Source organism: Xyrauchen texanus, chromosome 1 (genome assembly GCF_025860055.1).
Source record: "Xyrauchen texanus isolate HMW12.3.18 chromosome 1, RBS_HiC_50CHRs, whole genome shotgun sequence".
Taxonomy (NCBI): Eukaryota; Metazoa; Chordata; class Actinopteri; order Cypriniformes; family Catostomidae; genus Xyrauchen; species Xyrauchen texanus.
This window is the reverse complement of record NC_068276.1, coordinates 3,523,244-3,530,043: the sequence shown is the minus strand read 5'-3', so window position 1 is coordinate 3,530,043 and position 6,800 is coordinate 3,523,244.

Genomic DNA, 6,800 nt, shown 5'->3' with positions numbered 1-6,800 from the left:
TGGTAGAGTCAGAATTTGGCGTAAACAGAATGAGAACATGGATCCATCATGCCTTGTTACCACTGTGCAGGCTGGTGGTGGTGGTGTAATGGTGTGGGGGATGTTTTCTTGGCACACTTTAGGCCCCTTAGTGCCAATTGGGCATCGTTTAAATGCCACGGCCTACCTGAGCATTGTTTCTGACCATGTCCATCCCTTTATGGCCACCATGTACCCATCCTCTGATGGCTACTTCCAGCAGGATAATGCACCATGTCACAAAGCTCGAATCATTTCAAATTGGTTTCTTGAACATGACAATGAGTTCACTGTACTAAAATGGCCCCCACAGTCACCAGATCTCAACCCAATAGAGCATCTTTGGGATGTGGTGGAACGGGAGCTTCGTGCCCTGGATGTGCATCCCACAAATCTCCATCAACTGCAAGATGCTATCCTATCAATATGGGCCAACATTTCTAAAGAATGCTTTCAGCACCTTGTTGAATCAATGCCACGTAGAATTAAGGCAGTTCTGAAGGTGAAAGGGGGTCAAACACAGTATTAGTATGGTGTTCCTAATAATCCTTTAGGTGAGTGTAAATATTAGAGCTGCACGATTAATCGTTAAAAGATCGCAATCTCAATTCAGATATCTCAATGACAACGATTCTGCAATGTATATTAATGTTCCTTGTAAGACGGTCAAATTTAATTTGAAATTCACTTCAAGTCTTTTTATTTTTATATGGCATCTAGAAAACACAACGCTCCTGCACGAGAAGATGAATAAAGTTAAACTAATTTAACTTTAGGAGTGTGAAGAAATCTCTGCTCAGTTCAATATTTTAATAGCCACTAAAAGAAACAATTCCGGCATTACTCAGATCTGACTAGATCCGCTACGTGTGTTTCACTGCAGCCGTCTGCTCAAACACTCACATGTGTGTGTCTCCGGTGCACTCGTGTCTCGTGATGAATACAGCACTACTGTACTCTTACTCCTCTTTACGGGATATTAATGGACACACAGCCGTTAATGTATAAGCAGACAGGAACATGTCTTGATCTGTGGGATGTATATAAGCTGCATGATGTCTGTTAAAGGCATTCATGCATCATATGAGTATTAATATCAATCTATCACAGAGTGTCAAATATGAAAAGTACTTTCATTTTGCATTAAATTACTTTGGTAATGTTTTTATATAATATTTGTTTTAATGTTTAATTACTTTTGCTGAAACACAAAAGCACTGTTTACTCTGTTCTCTATTTAATTACTGAAGAGACACTGAAGGCCACAATGTTTTCATTTAAATTATTAATATATATATATATATATATATATATATATATATATATATTGTTAAATAGTAAAATAACAGTTTTATTGCATATTTGCCTAAAGGTTGACATAAAACTGTTAATGAAGCTTTTTTTCTGCTCCTTTTGCTTTTTACATATGCATGAGAGAAACAGGCCAAATCCTTTCATTTCTTTTTTAACAGAATTATTATTAATAATTTATTTATTTTGCTAGTTTAGATTGTGATGTATGTGTTGTGCCCTCTTTTAATTTTTTTATTAAAATTTTTGATGAACTTTATTGAATTTTTTCATTTAGTCAGAACCTCTAGTACATTACACGTTACTTTGTTTATTATCCAGATTGAGTAAATCACAGAATCGTGAGAGATTTGATTCTCTATTTATCCAGAATCGTGCAGCTCTAATATACATGAATATATTATACATTTACATTTATACATTTATGCATTTGGCAGACACTTTTATCCAAAGCGACTTACAGAGCACTTATTACAGGGACAATCCCCCCGGAGCAACCTGGAGTTAAGTGCCTTACTCAAGGACACAATGTTGGTGGCTGTGGGGCTCAAACCAGCATCCTTCTGATTACCAGATTACCCGTTATGTGCTTAGACCACTACACCACCACCACTCTGGTGGTGGTGTAGTGGTCTAAGCACATATTATAATAATAACAACTACAAATATTTCTGGCCTCTTTGTGGAAATATACTTTCATTTTTTTACTGATTTCTCTTTATCTTAATGTTCTTCTTGAACACTGAATCAAGAACATCGTCATCTCATCTGTCTTCACTATAGCTACAATTTCATCATTTGTGTAATTTTATGTAAAACATATTTTAAATGCAAATCAATGTCAAATCTTTGTCACATTTTCACCTTATGTTAAATGTCTCTGTGATTCTGTGCTGTTGTAATCCTAAAATAAATCATGTGTTCAGTGTTTCTGAATCAAGAAACTGAATTTATATTCTGATGAATACATGCAGTGAATGGTGACCAGATCATTGAAGGCCCAAAAGACAGTATAAAAGTAATCCTTAAGACTCCAGTGGTTTAATCCATGTATTCAGAAGTAATATGACAGGTGTGGGTGAGAAAGATTAATATTTAAGGTTTTTCATTTTTTGCGTGGTGTAGTGGGCTAAAGCACATAACTGGTAATCAGAAGGTTGCTGGTTCGATCCCCACAGCCACCACCATTGTGTCCTTGAGTAAGACACTTAACTCCAGGTTGCTCCGGGGGGATTGTCCCTGTGATAAGTGCTCTGTATAATACATTGGTAATCAGAAGGTCACTGGTTCGATCCCCACAGTCACCACCATTGTGTCCTTGAGTAAGGCACTTAACTCCAGGTTGCTCTGGGGGGATTGTCCCTGTAATAAGTGCTCTGTATAATACATTGGTAATCAGAAGGTTGCTGGTTTGATCCCCACAGCCACCACCATTGTGTCCTTGGGTAAGGCACTTAACTCCAGGTTGCTCCGGGGGGATTGCCCCTGTAATAAGTGCAGTGTATAATACATTGGTACTCAGAAGGTTGCTGGTTTGATCCCCACAGTCACCACCATTGTGTCCTTGAGTAAGGCACTTAACTCCAGGTTGCTCCGGGGGGATTGTCCCTGTAATAAGTGCTCTGTAAGTCCCTTTGGATAAAAGTGATGTAAATGTTCTTCTTTTGCTTTTGGCTGTTCATATTAATTATGAATTGCTGCGATCAAGAACGGGGAGGGATTAAAACTCATCTGACTATTGATCAACCTTATTGCTTATTGCTCAGACCAGGGGGTTGTTAATTTTGATTTAATATTAAGATAGGGTATACCATAAAAAAGAATGGTTGATTTTAAATGTATGGTGACTTTAAATATTGATCTGTTTCTCACCCACACCTTTCATATCACTTCAGAAGACATGGATTAAACCACTGGAGTCAAATGGATTACTTTTATGCTGCATTTATATAACTATTGGTCAAACTTATGGCTCAGACCTCGGCCATGAAATGTGTCAGAAGACAGAAAGTCAGAGGGAAAGTTGTTTATTTTGTTTGGGTTAAACTATCCCAATTAAGACTTGTTTAATTTAGACTTGCTGCATTATTATTATTATAATTATTATTAATAATAATGTTTTTTTAGTGTTGTTGCATCATTTTGTTTCAGTAGTAATAGTAGTGGTTTACACTATAGCAGTAATATATAGTCTTTATACAAAATATTTGACATTGTCAGTTTTTATGTTTTTATGTCATGATAAATATTTTAATTGGGCCTCTATTGGGTGACTTTTGGTTTCATAATCTTTGTATTTGCTAAGAAAATAAAGCCTTAAAAAATGTCACTTTAGATAGTGTCAAGTTTGTTATCTCTTTTAACTGTGATTCTGTGATTCGTTTTATTTGCTTTTTACTTGGATGATTGATGTATGTAGTATCAGATGATAAATGGACAATAAAGTGTTAAAGATTATTAAAATAAACAGTCAAATCAATAGCTAAATGTAACAAAGATTTTTCGGTGAATGGAAGTTGCAAACCAAAAATGTCATTTTTTATTCTTTTTCTTTTTTGTGGCCTGTTGCACAAAGCTAGTTGAATAAATTCAGAGTTTCAGAGTAAGTTTCAGGTTGACAAAACCAGATAGAGCCAAACTGGTTTAGATCGGGTTGAGTGATTTCAAGATGCCACTACAAACTTTCTGTTAACTCAAAGTTTGATCCGGAGTTCGTGGTTAATCCTGAAGCTCGTGCACATGAATGAGTGACGTTTGCCACAAACAGCCAATGGGTGAGTCTTGGATAGAGTCAGTGCGATTTACTTATCACGAGACATTCAGCGTGATTTAAGTCTCCACTGAAGATCAAGTGATCATTATGGAAATATGAAGAATTTTAACATTTACACAGCATAAAGAAACACTCCTGTTGCAACAAAAGAAATAATTAAAATATAATGTTTATTTTATTTTATTTAGGTTCATAATTAGCACATACAAGCTTATACATTTTAAAAGCATAAAAATCTTTATATTTATCTAAAATGTAAAAGCTTTGATATTAAATGAAATGTCCAATATAATTTAATGAATTGCAAGCAATGTCACTTTGTGTGATAGTCTACAATATAATTGGAACCGGTATATTTGTCCGTATACACAAGTGCCACAGTGGGTGAAAGTAATCAGTGGAAATAAATATGAAGTGTTGTGTTGACATTCAGCTGTCGGTTGATTTATTAAGAGAAGTATAAAATGGGAGTCTAGTCTGAGGCTAATAAAGTGCTGATATATGTATCGTGAGAGATCAAGTGTTCAAAAGTCTGATTGCTTGGGGGAAGAAGCTATCATGAAATCGGCTGGTGCGGGTCCTGATGCTGTGATACTGCCTGCCTGATTGTAGCAGTGAGAACAGCCCATGTCTCTGGCGGCTGGATCACCCGGACCTTGTTCTGTTTTCCTTGGTGAATTTGCTATTTTTTTTATCAGATCTTGTAGTTACTGTAGCTTTAATTGTTGGTGACTTCAACATTCACATAGATAATGAAAATGACACATTGAGATTAGCATTTATCGATATTCTCAACTCTCTTTGAGTCAGACAAAATATAACAGGACCAAATCATCGCCATAATCATATGCTAGATTTAATTCTGTCATATGGAGTTGATGTTGATAATTTAGAAATTCTGCATCAGAGCGACGACATCTTGGATCATTACCTCGTCTCGTGTATGCTGCGATCAGCTAATGTTACTCAATCTACACCACGCTATCGTTCAGGTACAACTATTCTTTCGACCACTAAAGATAGCTTCACTAATAATATTCCAGCTCTATCTCATACACTCAGTAAACTCCAAAGCCCAGAAGAACTTACAAAAAGTAAGTATGAATGTAAAACTCTCCACAAAGGATGACACAGGCAACAGGGTTTCCAATTCAATGGTAAGACTTTTAATTAACACACTTTTAGCCTTTAAACAGCTTAATAGACAGTCTACAGCTTCAGTATGGCTTTTCTTCCTTGCTGACTCTCTCCCCACTGGAGGTTATGTGGCTGCTTTTCTGCCGCTCTCCCCATGCTCACTGAAATTAGAGACAGGTGTTAGACATAATTTAGCTCAGGTGCAAGCGCCCTTACCGCTTCTCTCCCGGACGGGCGCTTGAGCACGCCCCCGCTGCCACAATGAAATAACAAAAAATATAAATACAGTCATCTCTTGCATTCGATTAAAGAAAATTAAAGAAAATTAAAGAAATAAGCCCTGCACCATGGTACAATCATCACACTCATGCTCTCAAGAGAGCTGCTTGGAAAATGGAGCGCATATGAAAAAAATACAAAATTAGAAGTATTTCAGGGTGCATGGAAGGATAGTGTCTGTAGCTACAAACACGCACTCAAAGCTGCCAGGTCAGCATATTTTAGTAAACTCATAGAAAACAACCACAACAATCCTAGATGTTTATTCAGTACTGTGGCTAAATTGGTTAGGAAAAAAGCCTCAACAGAACCAGATATTACGTCGCAGCACAAGAGTAGTTACTTTATTTCTTTACTGAATTAATTTAAATAGTCAGAAATAAAATTGGAACTATGCAATCATCTGTCATAGCACCTCAGAAAACAGTGTCTCATAATTTTCCTCATGTGCATCTTCAATCCTTCGCTATCATAGGTCATGAAGAGCTAACAAAACTTATCGAAACATCAAAAGCCATGACCTGTTTGTTAGATCCAATACCAACTAAGCTCTTAAAAGAGGTATTTCCTGTAATTTCAGAACCTCTTCTTAATATAATTAACTCCTCGCTATCCTTAGGACATGTCCCAAGAAACTTTAAAATGGGCATTATCAAACCGCTTATTAAGAAGCCACAACTTAATCCTGGAGAACTTGCTAATTATAGACCGATTTCAAATCTCCCATTTATGTCAAAAATACTACAAAAGGTAGTATCCTCCCAAATATGTTCATTTCTACAGAGAAATAGTATATATGAAGAATTCAACCAGGATTTAGGCCTCATCACAGTACAGAGACTGCACTTATCAGTTACAAATGACTTGCTCTTATCATCTGATCGCAGCTGCATTTCTCTTCTAGTGCTTTTAGATCTAAGTGCTGCATTCGACACGATAGATCATGACATTCTCTTGAATAGGCTAGAGTGTTAGCATTTTGAGAGTTGCAATAGCATGGTTTAGGTCCTATTTAGCAGACTGCTACCACTTTGTCTATGTAAATGAGGAATTGTCAAACAAAAAAATGGAAAGTATGGAGTGCCATAGGGATCAGTTTTAGGGCCTCTGCTTTTCTCCATGTATATACTTCCCCTGGGAGATATTCTCAGGAATCATGGAATACGTTTCCAATTTTATGCAGACGATCCCCAACTTTATATTTCTTCAAAACTTGATGAGATTTCACAATGCTCCAAATTATTATGAGTGTATCAATGAAATAAAGATTGGATGGCCATAA